Source organism: Ammospiza nelsoni, chromosome Z, assembly GCF_027579445.1.
Source record: "Ammospiza nelsoni isolate bAmmNel1 chromosome Z, bAmmNel1.pri, whole genome shotgun sequence".
NCBI lineage: Eukaryota > Metazoa > Chordata > Aves > Passeriformes > Passerellidae > Ammospiza > Ammospiza nelsoni.
In genome coordinates this window covers 22,380,948-22,399,536 of record NC_080669.1, presented here as the reverse complement: position 1 = coordinate 22,399,536, position 18,589 = coordinate 22,380,948, and the positions used below count along the sequence as shown (strand labels likewise).

Below are 18,589 nucleotides of genomic sequence, written 5' to 3'. Positions count from 1 at the left end.
AAGTGCCAAAAATCTAGACGAAATCTTCTGAATTAATCAATCCCTAAGGCAGCAGCGAATGCAAAAACCCCGAAAAAAATGATCTCATTTTCACACAATTAAGACTCCTCTCTACCTTCTCTATATTTCAAGACACAAAGGGACCACTCTTCAATTAACACCTTTCCATTTACCTTAAGTAGATTGTTACTCCAAGGAGGGAGTAAATTTCCAGCTCTTACTCTCACAGTGCTACAGTGAGAGTCTATGCTGGAAAACACTAGCAAAAGAGATTTGTTCCATTTCTTACTATTCAAATGTTATTTTTTCTTTACTTTTCTGCATTTATTGTTTTGGCTCTTCTATTATTACTATAAAAACAATTAGCATCAAAGTTGGAGTGGCCAAAGACAACCAGAGAGAAAGAAGGATGCTAAATTACAAATATGATATGACAAAAACCTGCAGTTTGAAAGCCCTGTGGTCTTTTCAATTCAGCAACAGTCTGCATGTTGTTCTCTGTAAAGCATAGCTAAGTGATCAGACTTCTTTTTACATGCAAAGCTTCTCCAGGAACCTCCTCTATCTTATAAAGTCTGAGAAGAGTAAAGTATTGATAATTTTCCTAATAAATCTTCACACACACCACAGATCTGGAAGGCACAAGACTCAGCTGCACTTCCTACTCTATGCCCATTACACTCACTTTCTTTGAAGCAGTAAGTAACAATCCCCAGAAGTTTATTAGGACATTCTGATACAGCACAATTGCTTTTAAGCAAAGCATTACTAAAATAAACATTCCAGTGTTAATATTTCACTAGGGTGGTCTTCCTTTACTTCGGTTTTGCGGATTGATAAAGCCAGTCTGAACAATAGCAACAGCACTGAGTGCTCAGAGATATTAATTCAATCCCAATTGTTTGGAGAGAGAATCCTCTGGTTTAGACCAAGTTTCCTGCTGATATTAAAAAATACTAAAGTTCAGCTCTCTCTGTCCTGCCCTTTATCCCCCCTCCCCCCACCTTTACTAGCTTTAGAGGTGGAAACTAAATATCAAAGTACAACCTCCAGTTAAAAAATAAATGGGAACTGTGGTGATATTATGAGAAGTGGAAACATACTGAAGGTGAACAGGGTCTGATCCAAATATACCTGATCCAGTTACTGAAACTGGGCATCTCCACCACCCCAGTCCTAAGTCAAGTTAAATTAGAAGGCAAATACCCGCATCTGTGCTATGACCTCCAGGACTGTCACAGAACACCTGCACCTGCTGTCTGTGCCACGAACATGAAACAGATTATTTTGTCACCCAAAATTATTAAAACCCAACATTTTATAGCCATCACCTTCCAATTATTTTCTTTCATCCTTTCCCTGTCCTACCTATGTTGCAGATCTACTGAGGTTTTTTCCAACACAGAGGAGTTGCTGTGTGCTTAATAGGTATACTTCGCACTATCCTCCACTATTTAGATACTACTGAAATACCAACAGACAAGGCTCGAGCGGTTCCAGGAGGAAAATCAATGTTAAGGCTTCGCCTACATGAGGACAGGGCAGCACAACTTCTCCTCCACGCCCGCTCTTCTCGAGCTAAATCTATTCCTCTTTCACCGCTCTGCAAAAGCCGCCCCCAAGCAGGGTGCTGGAGATTTCGCCAGCCGGGGCCCGGAGCCGCCGCGGGGGCCGCACAGCCCGCCGCCGCTACGAGATGGTGGCTCGCAGAGGCTGCTCCGTCAGAGCCGCCTTCCCTCCGCAGCATCCAACGGCTCTTTCCAGCCGCTACCGCGGGAGCCGGGGCCGGGAGCCGGCAGGATCCCCCGTCCTGCCAACGGGCCCTGCTAGCCGCCGGTACCCGCCCTCCGCCCGGGCCCGCTCCCGCCCCGGCTCTGCCCCGAGGGGCGCCCCTCCACCCCCAACCTTTCCCCGCGGCCGCCGGGAACGGGCACGCCGCGGCCGGAGAAGCGGCTCCCAGGCACCCGAGCCGCCGGCGCCGGGGCGGGGAGAGAAGCGAGGCGGCGGAGCCCGCACTCACCGGGGAGCGAGGAGCACAAACCGCCGCCGCCGCTGCTGCTGCCGCTCACCGTCAGGGGCCGCCGGGCGCAGGCACAGGGAAGGGGCGGTGGCGGCGGGCTCCGCCCCGCGCCCCAAGGCCGGAGCGGCGGCGGGATGGCCGCCAGCCCCCCGAGCGGGAGGGAGGAGGAAGGACGAAGGACGAGCGGGAGGACGAGCGAGCGGATGGCCAGCCCGGCGGAGGGCGCGCGGGGCTGGTGAGCTCACCCCTCCCTCCCGCAGCCCTGGCCCCGGAGAGAGCCGCTGCTTTCTGTTGGACAATTTTGTTCAGAAATGGCTTATAGAGTTTTGTTCAGACATGCCATAATCATATACAGCTGATGGAAAAGTAAAAGGCAGCTGTGAGGAGCAAATTCTCACAGCCTCTTTCTGTAAACAGCAGAGTTCTCAGGCTGTTTTTTCCTAACAGGTAAACATTCTGTCCTTGGCTGGTATGGGAAAGCAAAAGTTGACAAACATGGAGGCCTTGAGAACTTTCATAACAGGGTGAGAAAATAAATTTTGGTTTCAATACTTTCCTCGGCCAGCCACTTTCCCTGGATGGAGGAGGAGGAGAGGGAGCACTGTGAGTGTGGAAGGGTGGGTAGGAGGGTGGTACCGAGGTCAAGGCCAGATCTGCTGCGGTGAGAGTTATCAGAAAGACGGGCACTGTGACATGGGCAGCAGGGTGCGGCAGTGATGTGCCTTGTGCCGACCGTAAGTGCACCATGTGCTCACAGCCCGAGCACCTGCCCAGGCTTCGGAATCCAGAGGTGCTGCCAGTGAAGCCTGGAAACAGCTGTCGCTCAGGACACCACCTGACACACAGGGCTGCATCCTCATCCTGGAGTGGGAGTGGGACGTCCTGTTGTTTCTCTTGGCAGGAGGAGAGCTGATTGTCCTGGCTGTTGGCAGAAACAGGCTGTTACTTACAAGCTGGTCAAGATCAATATCATGACGTCAATATTAAAGAACAATATCAGAGCAGAGAACATCCTAGAGGACATAATTTACATCACCCCCACAGCTGAGTGCCATGAGTCTTTATCAGTGTCCAGTGTGTTCCCAGTAGAAGAGTATATGGTTTGGGCCTGAATAATGTTGAGGAATACATTCAGTGCAACTAGTCAGGGTACAGCTGCAGTGGGACAGCATGTTGAGCTCTGGAAAGCAGGAGCCAGAAGTAAGAGGCTAGGAACTGGCATTGACCCAACAAAAACCCTGTGGCCCAGCTAGGTAAGCAGACACTGAGTGACACAGCAGGAGCCAATGGTTCAGCTGGAAGACCCCAGGCTTTCACATGCTTAGATTGTGAGGGTATAAAAGCCCAGGGTTTGCTTTGCTCAGGGTCCCTCCTCAGAGACACCAGCCTGAGCTGTTATTTTGTCACTGCACCATGATTAAACCGTTGTCAGAATCCAGGAGTCTGAGACTCTATCATGGGAAGCCTGGGGTCCAGCCAGTAAGGAATCCTGGTCTGACTGGGTGAGAGTGTGGTGTGTAGGGAGTCAAACGGGGCACCCCTCAGCTCACTGGAGCCACCATTGTGAAGTGACCTCTGTTCCAGCGCACATGGTCGCATGGAGTGTGCCTGCCAGAGTCGTTCCTGGATAGTCAGACAGGAAACTTTGCTTAACAATTAAGAAAACTAAAAAGTATCGAATTCCAGGAAAATAATTGTATACATAGTAAAGAAGAGTTGCATGTAAGGAATGTAAATATTCTGTAAGTCTTGGTGAGGTCTTGGAGGTCACTGGCTAGGAGACATGCTAACCACTGATAGCTGGAGTAAAAAAAGGTCCATAATGTTTTGGTTTTACCTGAAGGAAGCTTAGGCTAAGAGCAAACTGAGTTACCTGCTAGCTTTGCTGCAGAGGAGCAAGTCTCAGGTAAGTGAAAATGCAAGTGCTTAGCTCAACTTGTAAAAGAAGGATGAAACACAGAAAATGCCCATGATGTCTCACCTGGATGTTTGTGGGCTGGATTCCTGCACACTGACCTGTGCTGACAGATCCTCCTGCCTACATACACTATCCAGCTGGAACTGTCAGACCAGAAGAAATCAATGGGAAGGACCCCAAGATCTAGCAAACAAGATACATTGAGTAGGATTTTTTTTAAACTTCATATGGAAATCCTGGCTTTGACATACCTGGTGTTGATTTCACTGGAACAGTTGAGACTTTTAGGGACCATCTGTAGTTAAACCTGCTATTCTCTGACCTGATACCTCTAAATAGCCTGTAATCTGCAACATATAGTACTTTTGAGTTATTGCTCAAAATTGCTTCCAGGTTAGCCTGCTTTCTGTTCAGCATAAATACCACCTGGAATAATTCACTTGCACTAAGTTCTTCTTTTAGAATTCTATTGGTTTTTAGAACATATGATTTGCTTTACCAGATGGTTAACATGGAAGTGGACATTAATTCATAATATTGTTTTCAAACCTTTGGCCAGAGAGGTTCCTAAGACTGACTTTGGCAGAACACAGTTATGTTTGTAGTTTTGCTTTTGGCTCTTGAAGGTGGAAGCCCATGTTTCTACATGACACCACAAAACAGTAGATTACTCTGATGGTCCGAAAAGCCACAGAATTTCTAAAACCTCTTCAAGCTTTAGATGTTTCATTATTTGATAGACCTTTTTATTTTTGTATATAACTAATAGTAATAAAGGCATTTTAAAAATGTTCCTCTTTGTGGGATTAGGTCCTATAATGCTTCTCTGGGTCACTTCCTTTAAAAATAAAATTTTAAAATTTTATTTTAATTTGGTTGTTGTTGTTGCTGTTTCTAACTAACGAGACTTCCAAGGCCCATGTATATCACTAAGTTGTGAATCATGAATAAAATCCTCCATACCTAGATACCAAAGCAATTGCTGCAAAATCTGATTGACCTAAAATCTCTTGGACAAAAAGCAAAGACTAGTGAAAATAGCAGGTCAGCAACAGAAATGGGAAATCCATACATCAGCTCTAACTTTTCCCAGTGCGTATCTGCAAGGTTTGTACTTTCTGTTCTGCAGGGAGGGAAGGCCCCTGAGGTTGATAGATACTAGAAGGGAAGATTCTGTGTCCCAGAAAGGGAGACACAACTGCTTCAGCCTCTGCTTGTTCTTTGCAAGGACACAGAGGCTATAATGGGATTGGAAGACAGGCTGTTCATTCAAGGGTTAATGGCAATGCTGTCTGAATGTTATTGCTGGTGTTTCCAGCATTTTCCTATTCTTCTCACTGGGCTCAGTTTACAATAAGGTATCTTATTTAGCACCTGACTAAAAAAGTGAGGGTTTGCCTTTCCCCCAAGGCTGCCAGGAGGTGAGAACTATATTAGATCTATTGTTTGTAAGAAGATGTTTACTGAAATGGGTTCATGGGTTTCGGATCAGATTGCAAGGATGTCCAACAGTTTTCTTGGACAATCATGCATTGTGCTAAATCGGGATTAAAGAAAATTATTTTCTGTTCTTGCAGTGAAAATTGATGCAAATAGGAATAACAATGCCTTTCATGTTGCAATCATGCGTATTCTAGAGTGCTTTTAGGGTTTTTCATTAAATTATTTCACAATAGATGAGGAACTATGTGTCCTTTGTCCTTTCTGTCTTACTGAAATCCATTTCCAAGAAGGTTTGTCTAATATCAGATTCCTTTTGGAGTGTTCTTTGAGGTTATTCACCAACATCCTGGAAGTCCAGGGAGCATATCATATCTGTTCAATTGCTGACTTCACTATTGTGTCTCAATATATTTCACTCTTTCCAATCCTGTCAAGAAGTTTAAAATGCTTTGAATTGCCAAGAGATTGTTTTCAGCTTGTTACAGTCAAAAAGCCTTAACATACAGCAGTAGACTTCAGTGTTGTAGCAATCTGCCATGCAGGCTCAGCTGATCACTGAGGCTGCAGCAATCACAGGATTGCTGCAATCACAGGATTGCTGCAATCAGTCTCAAGCTGGGCTAGGATAGGTCTGACAGGGAGGCAATAAACTTGAGCTGGCAGCCTAGAGGACCCAGCTTTGGAGCAGTCAGCAAAAAGAAGTGTCTGCATGTGTCCTGCTTTTCCTGGCTCTCTGTAGTATAATGAAAAAGCTTGTTGAGGTTTGCTCTGGAGTGCTGTGTCCCTATAAGCAGCACATTAAGGGTATATAATTTAACATACTATGTTCTACAAAACATGAATTTATATATTCAAATGTGTTCAACACTCAGTAAAAGTCTTCCTGACTCTGGGAAGCCATCTGTGAATGAACTGAAGAGACAGTGGCTTGCAGGTTATGGCTTACAGCTTGTCCTGAGTACAACAGGTTTGGAAAATATGTTTGGTGGCTCATGAAGGAGTTAGTGGTGAGATTTCATTGTTAGTCATGACTGTTTTAAGCTGTTCAAATTGTAGGAGTAAAAGTCTGAAAAAAGAGATTTTGAGAGCTCCCAGATGACGTCTCAGAAATACCATAGCAGATTCTGATTATTGAGCTAAGTGAGGGCCTACTGCATCTCCCTCTTTAAATAGATAATTGTGCATCCTCCAAAGGAAATTCTGTGGTTGGCATATTTTAATAAATATGTTATAATTTGCTTCTGATCTTAGCACTGGTTTCCTTAACTGTCTTTCTTTAAATGAGTCTTCAGAAAATTGCAGTTACATTTATTGAACTTAATTTTCAGCAGCAAAACAAAGATTAAAGTTCTGCCATCTACTGGTTAAATGGGGTTCAGCAGAGGCTTGTTGTCACTCCTGCGAGAGGGCACTGACTTCGGAGTTCAGATCCTCCTCTTAGTCCCAGGTAGAAACTCATAAACATGTATTGTCAAGGAACACTACTGTTTTCTTGCAGAATAAAAGCATTTGTTCTACTGTGCCACAGGAACCGAAGGAAAGGGACTTGAAGAATAAATTGTCTGAGATAAGTAAAACTCTTCACTGCCAACACCGCACCTTCAGCACCAGACTACATAATGCTTTTGGAGAACTTCTTCCAAAGTAGATAATCTGTGATCAGCTTATAGTTGCTGTACAGGGCACGAGAAAGAAAAACTGTTTGCATCATTGAAGTGGAAGGATTGTTCTTGTGCCTTTCAAGAGTAATTATATAACTTGCAGTAAATGCAGAAGTCTTTGCTGACCACCAGTGTCTTTCCTTGCATATTTGGAATAGTGTAGAAGACTAACCCAGACTAGATTCCTGTGAATGCTCATTTGAAAACAACCCATATTCAAAATCTTATTTAAACCTTTGGTGTACAGGCAATGTACAACACCCTTTCACACAGTAAGCCCGTACTTACGCTGTTCATAGTTTGTGTTGCAGTGGCACTAACACTCCCTTACTGAGCTCAGGACTCTGGCAGAACATGTTACTCATCTGATAGATCAGGATGAAGTGGGGAGTAAACTAATCCAGAAAGCTGGTAGAAGAAACCATCTTTGGAGCCCAGGCAATTTACCATCTATCACGTGGCTGGTCTAAGATACCAGTTTTCACTTTGCCACTGTACATGTCTAAAGAACTTGCACACACAGTCCCTAACCCTTACCTAAGAGGCACCTGTTTCCTACTACATGCTTGCTACATGCATTTGGTGACTGGTAAACGTAACAACCTTGGACATTCACTGCAGCACTACCCTTTCATTCCCTGTACTGACTAGTAATTGCTTGTAGTTGCTCTGACATCTAAAACTTCATTAAAAACAAGGGGCACATTATAGAAAGCAATGGAAAACATGCTTTTTGAAAAGAGGTCCACATTTTATGCTGCCTATACATACACATTTTGCTCAAAGAGCATTAAAGATGGACAGAAGAGCAGTAGGAATTCCTTTGCTGCACACTAATGGTAGACTTTTTCTGTAACATTTTACTTATTGTTATGCCTAAACATGAGAGAGTGTTCTTAACTACTTTTCAGTGAAAAATTGGATACTGCCTATTTTCCCAAGATGTTTGTACTAGTATTTTGCTTTTTGATTCCTCAATTTTCCCCCAGGAAAATTAACATGCTGAATAAAACCAGCAATCACAATTAAAGAATACTCTACTTAGTTGCTTCCAAGGCTTCTTGAAGAGAGGAGATCAGATCTCCTATGACATGGCACAGTCAGGAAGGATGCTTCCCTGACATATTTTCCTGCCTCTGAGGGCAGAGAGAAAATGCATCATGATGGATATACCTTGACTGCTAGTGCAAGTGAGAGCACAGAGCTAAATTACATCTCACAAAAGTTGTCCTTTTCACCCATTTGCAAGTAGTTCAATTCTCTACACACAAACATGGAAGAAAGGGATAACATAGCAAAGAACACAGAGGTTGATGGGCTTTTTTACCCTGTCTAGATGTCATGAGAGTAGGAAATCCTCTCCTACTCCTCTATGTGCAAATAGTACCTCTATTGTTAATCTCTCTCCAGTGAACAAACTGCCTTGTTTACCAGAGACCTTAATGAAAAGCTGCAATTGTGCCAAGAGAAAGCTATCCAACTGGATCTCCTATGAAATGTCCTGTGAAGCGTTACCAGGCCCTCAGTGCTTCATTTCCACCAGTGAAATCTCATTCACCTTTTTTATTCCTAATGCACTTCAACACTCTAGTGCTTAGATTTCCATTGTGTCAGTGGTCTCTGGTGGGAATCTGTTGCAGCAGACCTCTTGTTAGGGGTAGAAATGAGCCAAGACACAGACTCTCATTTAACAAAGTGAAAAGGGTCTCAGTTTATTCTTCTTTAGAGCCTAGCCATCCTGACTCTGACTACAGCAAACTTCTACTGTTGGTTTCTCTGGCAGATTCTGACTGCTGCCTATTTCCTGCTGGAAAATGACTCCAAGTATTTCCTTGCTGCTTCTGACCACAGACTTTCACCTAGCTCAACTATGACTGCAAGCCAGTCTCTTAACTCCATCAGACTCAGACTGACCTCACAGCAGATCTTTTTCAGCAGCAACTCTCTTTCTTGTTTTGTTCTTCTTTGCCTCTCTGGATTGTTCCTTATTCCTCAGGGCTCCTCTACCTGCTCAAGGTCTTCTTCCTCAAGGCTCTCCCTGACTGGCCAACCCACCTCTTTTATCACACTTATCTTTATTAGTCCCAGCTGCAACCCATTAAGGGCAAGGCTTTTCTTTTTCTTTGGTAATTAGAACTGCTGGGACTTATCAGGGGCAAGGTCACCTATATTTCCCCCTTTTCTTTTAATTAAAAAAACATGTTTAAGTAGACATATTTACATGTTCTGCTTAGGATTAACAATTACACAAATATTTAAATAAAATGCCTATGTTTTACTAGCATATAAAACTGCTCTGTTTCTGGTTCTTGAGCTGACTACCTCTCCGTAGTCAATTTGGTGTCTCACAGCTCTCTGTGGTCACCATGTTGATGATTCTGTCTCTCGGAGCTCTGTTGCTGCTCCCGTCTTGCTGCTGGCTGCTTTAGCCACACCGCCCTGCCGCGCCCTCGGGTTGGAGCAGTGAAAGAGCCGGGGCAGCCAGGGCCAGCAGGGCGCTTGCCAGTGGGCCGGGCGTCCGTGCACCCAGCAGGAGCCAGGGGAACACGGCACTGCGCCAGGGCCCTGCCGGACTGCAGCCGTACCTCTTTTTACAATCAAAACCCGGATTTCTGCAGCTCTTCTCCCAGCTATGCTATTTCTCATTTCTCGCAGCTCTTTTTTTTGGCCACTGTCTCCCTGCAACTCCAGACTGTGTTCCTTCCTATGACTCAAAAGCCATATTTCTCCATAGCTCCTGGCTGTCTTATCCTGGGCAACTCTCGGGCTGCCTTATCTCTGCCTTCCTTCTTATCATGTCTTCTCGCTATCACGTCGATCACATCAGGCCATCACCAGATGTACCGGGCGCTCTTCTTCAGGTATATGTCACAAGGAAAACATGCAGAATCAAGAGAACTAATGTATTCAGGGGCTTACTGTTCGTCAGTCATAACCAGAAAAACAGTGCTGCTGATCACTGTCACAGACATTTTTTCATAGAAATCCTTTCTTTGGGATTTGTTCATCTTCTGGGAAGCTGAGGCCCCAGAAGAAGAATGTAAACAATTGTTATAGGCTGGTATGGAATGCAACAGGTGCAGCGGTGATTGGTCTTCTGTGAGTGTTTGGATTTGCTGACCACTCACAGGAGAGTTGGTCCTTGCTTTCTGCTGGACACAGAACTTTGTTATTCATTCTTTTCTATGCTATTCTTAGCTTAGCAGCCTCTGCAACTTCTCTCTTTACTCCTTTTAGTATAGTAATAATGTATTATATATCATATATCAAAAAATACAGCCTTCTGATCATGAACCAAGATTCTCGTCCATTTCTCTCACCCTGAAGACCCTCATCAGGTCGCTGTAATAGATCACTCCATGCTGGTTTTGGAGTCTTTGGAGAAGTCAGATGCAAAAGTAGCAGAAGACGTTTTAGAAAACTTGGCTAAATTGTTTAGTTTAATGGATCTAAATTCTCGTGAAAGCGTGGCTTTCATATCCAGAGCATTAGAATAGTCCAGTGGGCAATCAGGAATACATGGACATCCAAAACTACACCAGTTACCAGTACTACTACCCTGTGGAGAGAGCAAAACTGTAGTGAATCTCGGTATCACTTGCACTCAACAGATGGTCAGGGATGTGCAAACATGCTGGTGGAATACTCCTTGTCCCACAAATACCACAGTGTAGCTCAGGCAATACTACAATTTCTCTGCTTAAAAAATAAGACCAGCGCATCAGTTGTTTTATGACATACACACAGAAACATCCTTCCATAGAGAAGGGCCCACCCTTCATGCAACCACTGCTAAAATTCACCTGGTTTCTGTTGTTGGCAGTTCATGGAGGAAAACTAACAGTACGAACAGTATTGTGTGAACAGTATCACACAACTTCCCTGAAAAAAGACCCCCGGTATAAGGAGTACATAGATAGAATAGGACAGCTTTTCTTCAGAGTTCCACGCAAGCAGACCTCATCCTGCGGGGGATTGCTAGGAAATCTTTTAAACAGTCTGATGGGAACTGGGGAAAGAAATGACACAGAAGATGGTCAAGAAGACAGCAGTCCTATTGAGCTTGACTGAATGTTGTTGTCATTGGCTGCTGTGTAAATCTGATGATTCGATGATTCCGAAGACACTTTTGGGATTTGAATCCTCTTTCTTGGCTTCTAAAAGAAGGGCTCTTCTGGTCTTCTACAAATGATCGCTGGAATGTTTACACTGTCAGTCTATATTATTTATGGGGGAAAAGAAAAAGAAAAAAAAAGAAAGAAGCCAACAAAAAGTAGCCAAACAAACCAATCAGAGCAGTTGCTGGGACTGATTAAACAGTCTTCAGTTTCTGATGCAGTATTTCCTTTTGCACAGTCTTTCAATAAAGCATAAACATAGGGCTTGTTCTTCACGGCCTACAAATAGCATCTCTGTTCTGAGAAAGCCTCCTTGCCTTCTGCCCTCTTCCAAGGAAGATCTTGAAAGGCAGGGAAAGCAATTGAATAATTGATTTCCAATGCTGGTGCCAAAAGTACTCTGAGACAAGCCAAGCAGCATAATGTGAGATGCACATCCCAGAGACATTGATACAAAAACTTGCTTCCACTGCCATGAGTAATCTACACACCCTTCAGACTGCATGCTCCTCTATCTCCTTAAGATCTTCTTCCTCAAAGAGGAAGGATCTCCCTGATCAGCCAATCTACACCTTTTATCACACTTATCTTTATTAGTCACAGCTGTGACCCATTAAGGGCAAGGCTATTTAATTAGTACAACTGTGACTTAAGGGATGAGGTCACTTATAATCTCTTCTTCTACAGCTACAGGAATCTGCATGATTCATGGTTATTCTGTCCTGTAACCAGCCTGTAGGTGACTCCCTGGATTTGGGATGAGCTTTCAGCTTCTTTCCAGGCCCATCACAGCTTTGGTGCTAGAGGTGCTGGCGCCTGTTCCCATATTGGAATGCACAGGTGCAGTGGTAGGCCCATTTTTAAGTTGGATGCTCATTTCTTTTGGCCCATGGGGAATTTAAAGACATCAGTTCTGCAATAATAAGGGTCATTGCCCCTTTTCCTCTGGAATGTTACACTGTTGCCCAAGCTATAGGCTGCCCTGCACACCTTGAAAATTTTTATCAATGACTGCCTGTTGGTCCTGTTCGGTTATGTAACAGAGAACACAAGCAAGTTTTTAATTGTTTTACTTGCAGCATAGGCTGGAAAACTCACATTCTTTCTGAAATCTTGAACTAAGTTACACATCGTGAAGTTTCATCTGTATAACAAGGTGATGAAGCAAGTCAAGAGTACTGCTGGGAGAATGTGAGGAACTGCTTTAATACCAAACTTGGATCTAACTGTAAGGTTGCCCCTGCTCTGAGCTAGAGAGTCCTCTCCTATTCCACATTATTCAATGAAATAAACACCTACAAAACCAGTGCTTGCAGCAGCCTACTCATGAATTATCTTGCCATTAATCAACCATGGACTGCACTCAACAGAACCCATTTTAGTTACAAACTGTTAGAGAACAGAAGGAAATGTAGTGGTAACCAGGGATAGCAAATGGGGACTTGGCACATAACAGACCAGTTTATTTTTTACAGATAGAAATACACTGCTGCCTCTCTTTCTGTTTTCCTTATTGTGGAACATAGCATTTCCAAATCAGTGCTTTCCTGATCAGGGAGTGTTTACTTCTGTTCAGCTGTCCCAGAGGAGAGCAGTGATCCACTGGTGAGGGGCAGCTGGGTTTAGCACAGCACTCCCATTACAGAGGACACTAAAGGTGCACAGAAGAGCTGCTGAAGACTCTGCTGGAGCCAGCACGATAGCATGCCCCTTAGCACCAGCCCAGACGCTGCTCCAAGAGAACATGGGGGGCCCTGCAGGAGTAAGGTTATATGCAGTGCCAGATTCCTCTTCCCAGGGTGATACTGAGAAGGTCGAGGTCTGGCTGAGGTGCAGGGCTGAGGTACAGAGCTGCCTGGTGCAGAAGCTATGGGAGAAGGCAGCAGACTACAGAGCACCAGGGAGGATGAGCAGGAAGGCAACAGGATCCCTCCAAGGAGGTGCCTGTGCAGAGGTGAGTGCTGGAGCCCTCTGCAGCAATGATAGGGGCAGGACTCTGGCTGAGTGAACAGCACTTTGATTCAGGCATCACCGCCAGTCAGCTCAGCTGTGCACACCCAGAGAACTGTGCCAGGCCATTGACTTCTCAGGAACCAAGGAGTCTACACCACAACTTATCAGGGCCTAACAGAACCATCCTGAGCAGGACTAGCCAAAACTAAAACTGCTGTGGCTGTACTCCTGCACCAAGGCAGGTTAGCTACAAAAATCAACCACCTTACATTATAGACATCTGGAGGCCCACCCTTGAGGCCATTGTGTTCCCCTGTAGAGCAGTGGGCTGTAGTTGTTTAATTACATTACTATTTAATTATCACTCAATAATAGTTTAATTATAATTTGATAATTATTTAATCATCAACAAACCTCTTTAACTCCACAGTGATGTCTTATTTTAAGAATTTATCTTCAATAGCTGCTTAAGAGGTAGGACAGCTAAAAGGTGAGGCTGGACTCTGTAGTAGATTTGGACTAGCAAGGTGGGAAAGTTGAGACTCCCAAGGTGGAAATGTTGGGAGCTTGTGACTCCTGGCAATAGGAGAATGACTCCTCCTGGTCATGTAGGTATGAACTGAAGGCACTCATGTGCAACACTCTGACAACAAATAAACAGAAACAAGCTTGGTTGGGAGACATCTGAGCCCCTCATAAGGACAGAGCAAGTAATGGTGGCTGGAGATTATTTTGCTGACCTCTATGTCTCAGAAGGTTTGCTGCTTGTCAGGGCCTTTGATCTGGGGTGCTTTTGTCAAGCCCGCAGACCACAACCTCCTGTCATCCATGTGGGCACCAGTGACACAGCCAAAGGAGGATCTCATGCATGAACACATCACTCTGGAGTCTAGCATACATGGTATTTCTTTACATTCTTGCTGGGAGTAGATCTCTCCTGTAGGCCAACAGGTACTGTCAGGCATAGAAATAAATAATGCTATATATTTACACATATACACATACATTAAAAAAGGGTGTTTTATATACTGGGTTTCTGATACATTATTAGAGTGTAGAATCAGAAATTGCAATGTGATTTTAACAACAAGACTTGGACATTTTCTTTTCAGAGTGCACAACTCTTACTAAACCTTAACAGCAATTCTGTTATTCCATATGTGGGTGTTCTGCATATTTTGTATGTCAGAATGCATTAAGGTACTCTATTAATAAAGAACTGTTTTCATGTTCCCTAGGTCCAGAGAGAAAACATGACTAAAGAAGTTAAACTGGCAATCCTTTACAATAAAAAAAATAAATCAAACCCTAGCTATTTTTTGGTTGATTGGTTGGTGTATTTCTCCCAGAGAAGTGATTCATTAACTCTGAGCAAATCCTTTATGTACTCTGTCAGGAAGTTATTTGTTCTAAAACTTAAGAGCTGGAAATAAGCTATTAAATATTAAAATCAGTGTATTTGAAGCGCAAATAACTTGCCTGTCCTATCATCATATTTGCTAGCTGCCTGGGCCCTAAATTTCAACCTTTTGACTTAGCTATGTTGTTAAACAGTTTTCTTTACTTTCAGCTCTGATATGGTTTATTATTTACTAAATCTCAGTTTTGTTAGCAGAACTAGGGAAACTCCTGAAATAGTAAGGAGTGTAAATGCTAAAATAAAGTATGAGTTCTACAGTTATATCTGCTTCTGATAAATGCATCTATGTTTTCATTAAATACTTACTACTGCTGACTATAATGATTTTGGTGAAATAAAGATGGTTTTCTTGATGGGATTTCCGTAGGGGTTTTTTCCCCCACAATAGATGGATGAATTTGTACTGAAGGATTTTCTTCTAACTCTCTGTACCTAGGTGAAAAGTGTGCATATATTTGATATATAAACATTAATACATAATTTTGTTTAGATTATGCAGTCTAATGTGTCCCTTATTATAACCTTTATTTGAAAAGGTATAGTTAATCTGGCAATCAAATAAAAAGTTGAAAGACATACCATATCTTATTGCATAACTTGGAACTGATCAAGAACTTTGCTGGCTTTCCATAGCAGGGCTTTTGCTTCTCTTATTCAGGGGCTGTTGGTGCTTTTAACTAAGAAGTCAGCACTTGATTTATTTCTAGTGTGATTAGAACAGTTTTTTTAAAGATTTTCTTTCAGGAAGGAAGTAACTGTAGAGCTATTATGAAGAAATAAAACCCCCAAAACCAAACTAATTATGTGCTAGGTACCAACCCTTTTTTCTCTCTTTTTTTTTTTTTTGCATAAACCTGATCTAATACTTTTATTGTCTCTTCAGCTGTGAGACTTTGGGAAAAAAAGAAAGGTATCCTATTTAAATGAACATCAGGATTTACCTTTAATTCAGACATCACCAACTTGGAGAGGTGAAAAAACTGCAAATCTGAAACCTCTCTTGCCTAGGAAGGTGATACTTTGTGAGCCACTTCCTTTCATGTGCAAAAAGAAGCATTATCCCTCAGTTTCCAAATATTGATGTGCTGGTTTAAACCAATAAAACCAACCCCCCTGTAGCTCTTCTTCCCTGCTGGTTGCCAACAGGAGGGCACATTCAAAGCTTTGGTTCTTTGAAGCCACAATTTATTTTAAACTTTCCTTTTCAACCTCCACATATGGTTTGTGTCATTCCTCTCTTCCAATTACTTGCAGTAATGAAGGGAATTCAGAAAACAGAAGTCAACAATGCAGAAGATTTCAGTAATCTAGAAACACTTTTGCTTATGGCTCTATGGGATAGGTACCACGGGATTTCACCCTTCCACAATTCACCAACACATAAAGAACACATTTTATAGGAACAGAAACTTAGCAATCTCCTCCACCATTTGGGAAGCTAATGACTCCCACTCCTATCATGTCAGTGGATGGATGAAATTGTTTGTAGCACTCTGAGAAACGAGGAAATGGGAAGGCCAGGAGAGACCACTAAAAAACAGCACAGCTCCATCTGCTTTTCATCCACTACTTCCATATTAATACAGTCTTATAAAATCCTCTGGATCTCACCTGGACCTGACATGATTACTTATTTTCAGGTTTTTTGAAGCTTGCTTACAAATAAATTGCTTCATGAAAGAATTGAGTAACTGAATTTCAACAGTCTGAGTGAGAAGAGAGCTCTAGTATAATGAACTGTGTTCCTTAAAGGATAAAAACATGACATGATGTTGACACTACATCAAACTTATTTAATCTTGTACATAAATTTTGGATGATGTACCAGAACTTTCACTTCTCGGTTGTAGCAAAGGCTTTCTATCTGTCACAGTATGTTTTCTCCTTAGATCTAAAGAGTACAAGAAGGTTACAAAAGGCTCAGAAGATCCAAGGTGCAAAGTTTGTTCCATTTACCAAAAACACCTCTACCAAGCCAAGAAACTTGTAAAAAGGACAAGTTTTCTGTACCGCCTGCCCAGGAGTTGCAAAATTGAGTTTAGTGAAGTTATAGAATCCAAAGCGCCACAAAATGTTTATCAGGATGTAAAAAGAAGTAAATTTTCTTTTCAGAGGCCTTACATTTTTTTTTCTAATCTTGTTTTACTAATCTTGTCAAAACAAAGACAATGGATGTTCAAAGAATTTTATTTGTTTTTATCTTGAGGCACTTCTTTATTTAAAAAAATATAAAGATATACCTAAGAAATGGTAGTTTTATCCTGTTTGTTTCATCTTTCAGTTACCAGCCTGTCAAGCAACAGCTCCTGCATAAGGGAAAAAACACTTCTAATAAGTTATCACATTTGTGATTGTGACAGCTCCAGTAATAATTCTTTACCTCACTTTTTTTCTACTGTCTAGGGCAGCAGGTGTGCTACACACATGAAATGGAAAAGGTGGCTAGCCTTCCACTGCTGCCACACTCCATGGCCACTGGCAGCAGATGTTTTGGCAGACTTCGCTGATGACAGCCCTTGAATGGTTTAGGTTGTTTTCACAGGTTATACAGACTGCTCAGAGATAAGATGAGAAATTAAAGCACAAAAAGTTTAGTTCTTGCCCCTGTGTTACAGCTTATAAGTATTTATCTGCAGAGTGAGTTGTCAAAAAATAGCCACAATTGCACAGTTATATCTAAACTACAAAAAGTACCATTCTGCAGTCTTCTATCAAAGAAACCTTGTAACTACCTGCCCGGATAAGTGATTCAGTAATGTATGTAATTATTTGTTAATTGAATGCATTTTCACCTTTTTATAAAAAGAGTAATTGATTACTTCCTCAGGCTTTTGAAACAGTCAAATTCTGATACGATTATAAGGTAGTTCCCCAGATTGTAGGAAAGACATGTTCACAGGAGTTCCAGCTTTCCAAATCTTGGGCCTCTGACTCTTAAGAGGGGAAGAACTATTAGATCAATACAAAAGAAACACATTTAAAGAGGACAGGCTAGGTTGTAAAAAAGGCAGGACAGGTCAATGGAACTTAACCTGCCCCTCTGCTCGACTGCCTTTAGGGTAAAGAGGTTTCTCCTCAAATCCAGCCCAAACACCTAGTTTGAAGTTGCGCCATTTGTCTCTTGTCCTTACGGCGTGCACGCCTGTAAAGAACCTTGGTCCTTCCTCATTAAAAACCTCTGCGTCAGTAGTACTGGGGTGCTAGGAGATCTCCTGGCAACTGTCTGTTCTTCAGGCAGAGTCCTGCTCCCTCAGCCTTCTCTGCATGGGATAAGTGCACCAACACCTAGCCACCCTCATGGTTCTCCACTGAATTTGCTCCAGCAGTTTGTCATGCTCTTCCTTTATGGAGGTCAAAGCTGAATGCAATAGTCTAATATTGTAGTGCTGATACTGTTGATCCTGGTGGTTGCCAGTGTGCACAGCTGGCTCATTGACAACCAAGACACCCAGGACGTCTTCTGCAGTGCTACCCTGCTGTCTGCTCATTTGGATGTCAGAGAAGGTGTACAATGATGGTAACAATGATTGAAAGGAAAGCTGAGGTACTCAACAATTTCTTTTGCTGCAGTCTTCAGTGGTAACCCCTCTTCCCACATCCCCTGAGTGGACAAACAGCAAGATGGGGACTGTGGGAGCACAGTCTTTCCCACTCTAAGTAAAAATCAGGTTCGTGGCCACCTGAAGTACCTAAAAGTCTACAGGAGCCAAGGAGATGCATCCTAGAGTCCTGAGGCAACGAGCTGATGTAGGATGTAGTTGCCAAACCCCTCTCCATGACATTTGAAAAGTTGTGGCTGTCAGGTGAAATCCCAGGTGACTGGAAAAGGGAAAACATTGTACCCATCTTTTAAAAGGGTAGAAAGGAGGACCCCTGGAACAGCTGACCTGTGAGCATCACCTCTGTGCCTGGGAAGATCATGGAACAGATCCTGCTGGAAGCTGTGCTAAGGCACATGGAGGACAGGGAGATGATTTGGGACAGCCAGCATGGCTTTACCAAGGGCAAGTCCTGCCTGGCCAGCCTGCAGGCCCTCTGTGATGGAGTGACTCCACT

General features: G+C 43.1%; 1 protein-coding gene and 1 pseudogene across 1 annotated transcript in view; one reads left to right on the top strand and one right to left on the bottom strand.

Moving 5' to 3' along the window:
- ACO1 (aconitase 1) overlaps positions 1-2,108 on the bottom strand; it is a 36,603-nt gene extending 34,495 nt beyond the window's left edge. The window contains exon 1 of the mRNA XM_059491925.1: positions 2,021-2,108. The gene's annotated coding sequence lies outside the window, so the exon portion shown is untranslated. The remainder of the gene's footprint in view (positions 1-2,020) is intronic.
- A 46-nt stretch (positions 2,109-2,154) lies between these two features.
- On the top strand, positions 2,155-11,113 carry LOC132087043 (Golgi to ER traffic protein 4 homolog; annotated as a pseudogene).
- Positions 11,114-18,589: the final 7,476 nt, after the last annotated feature.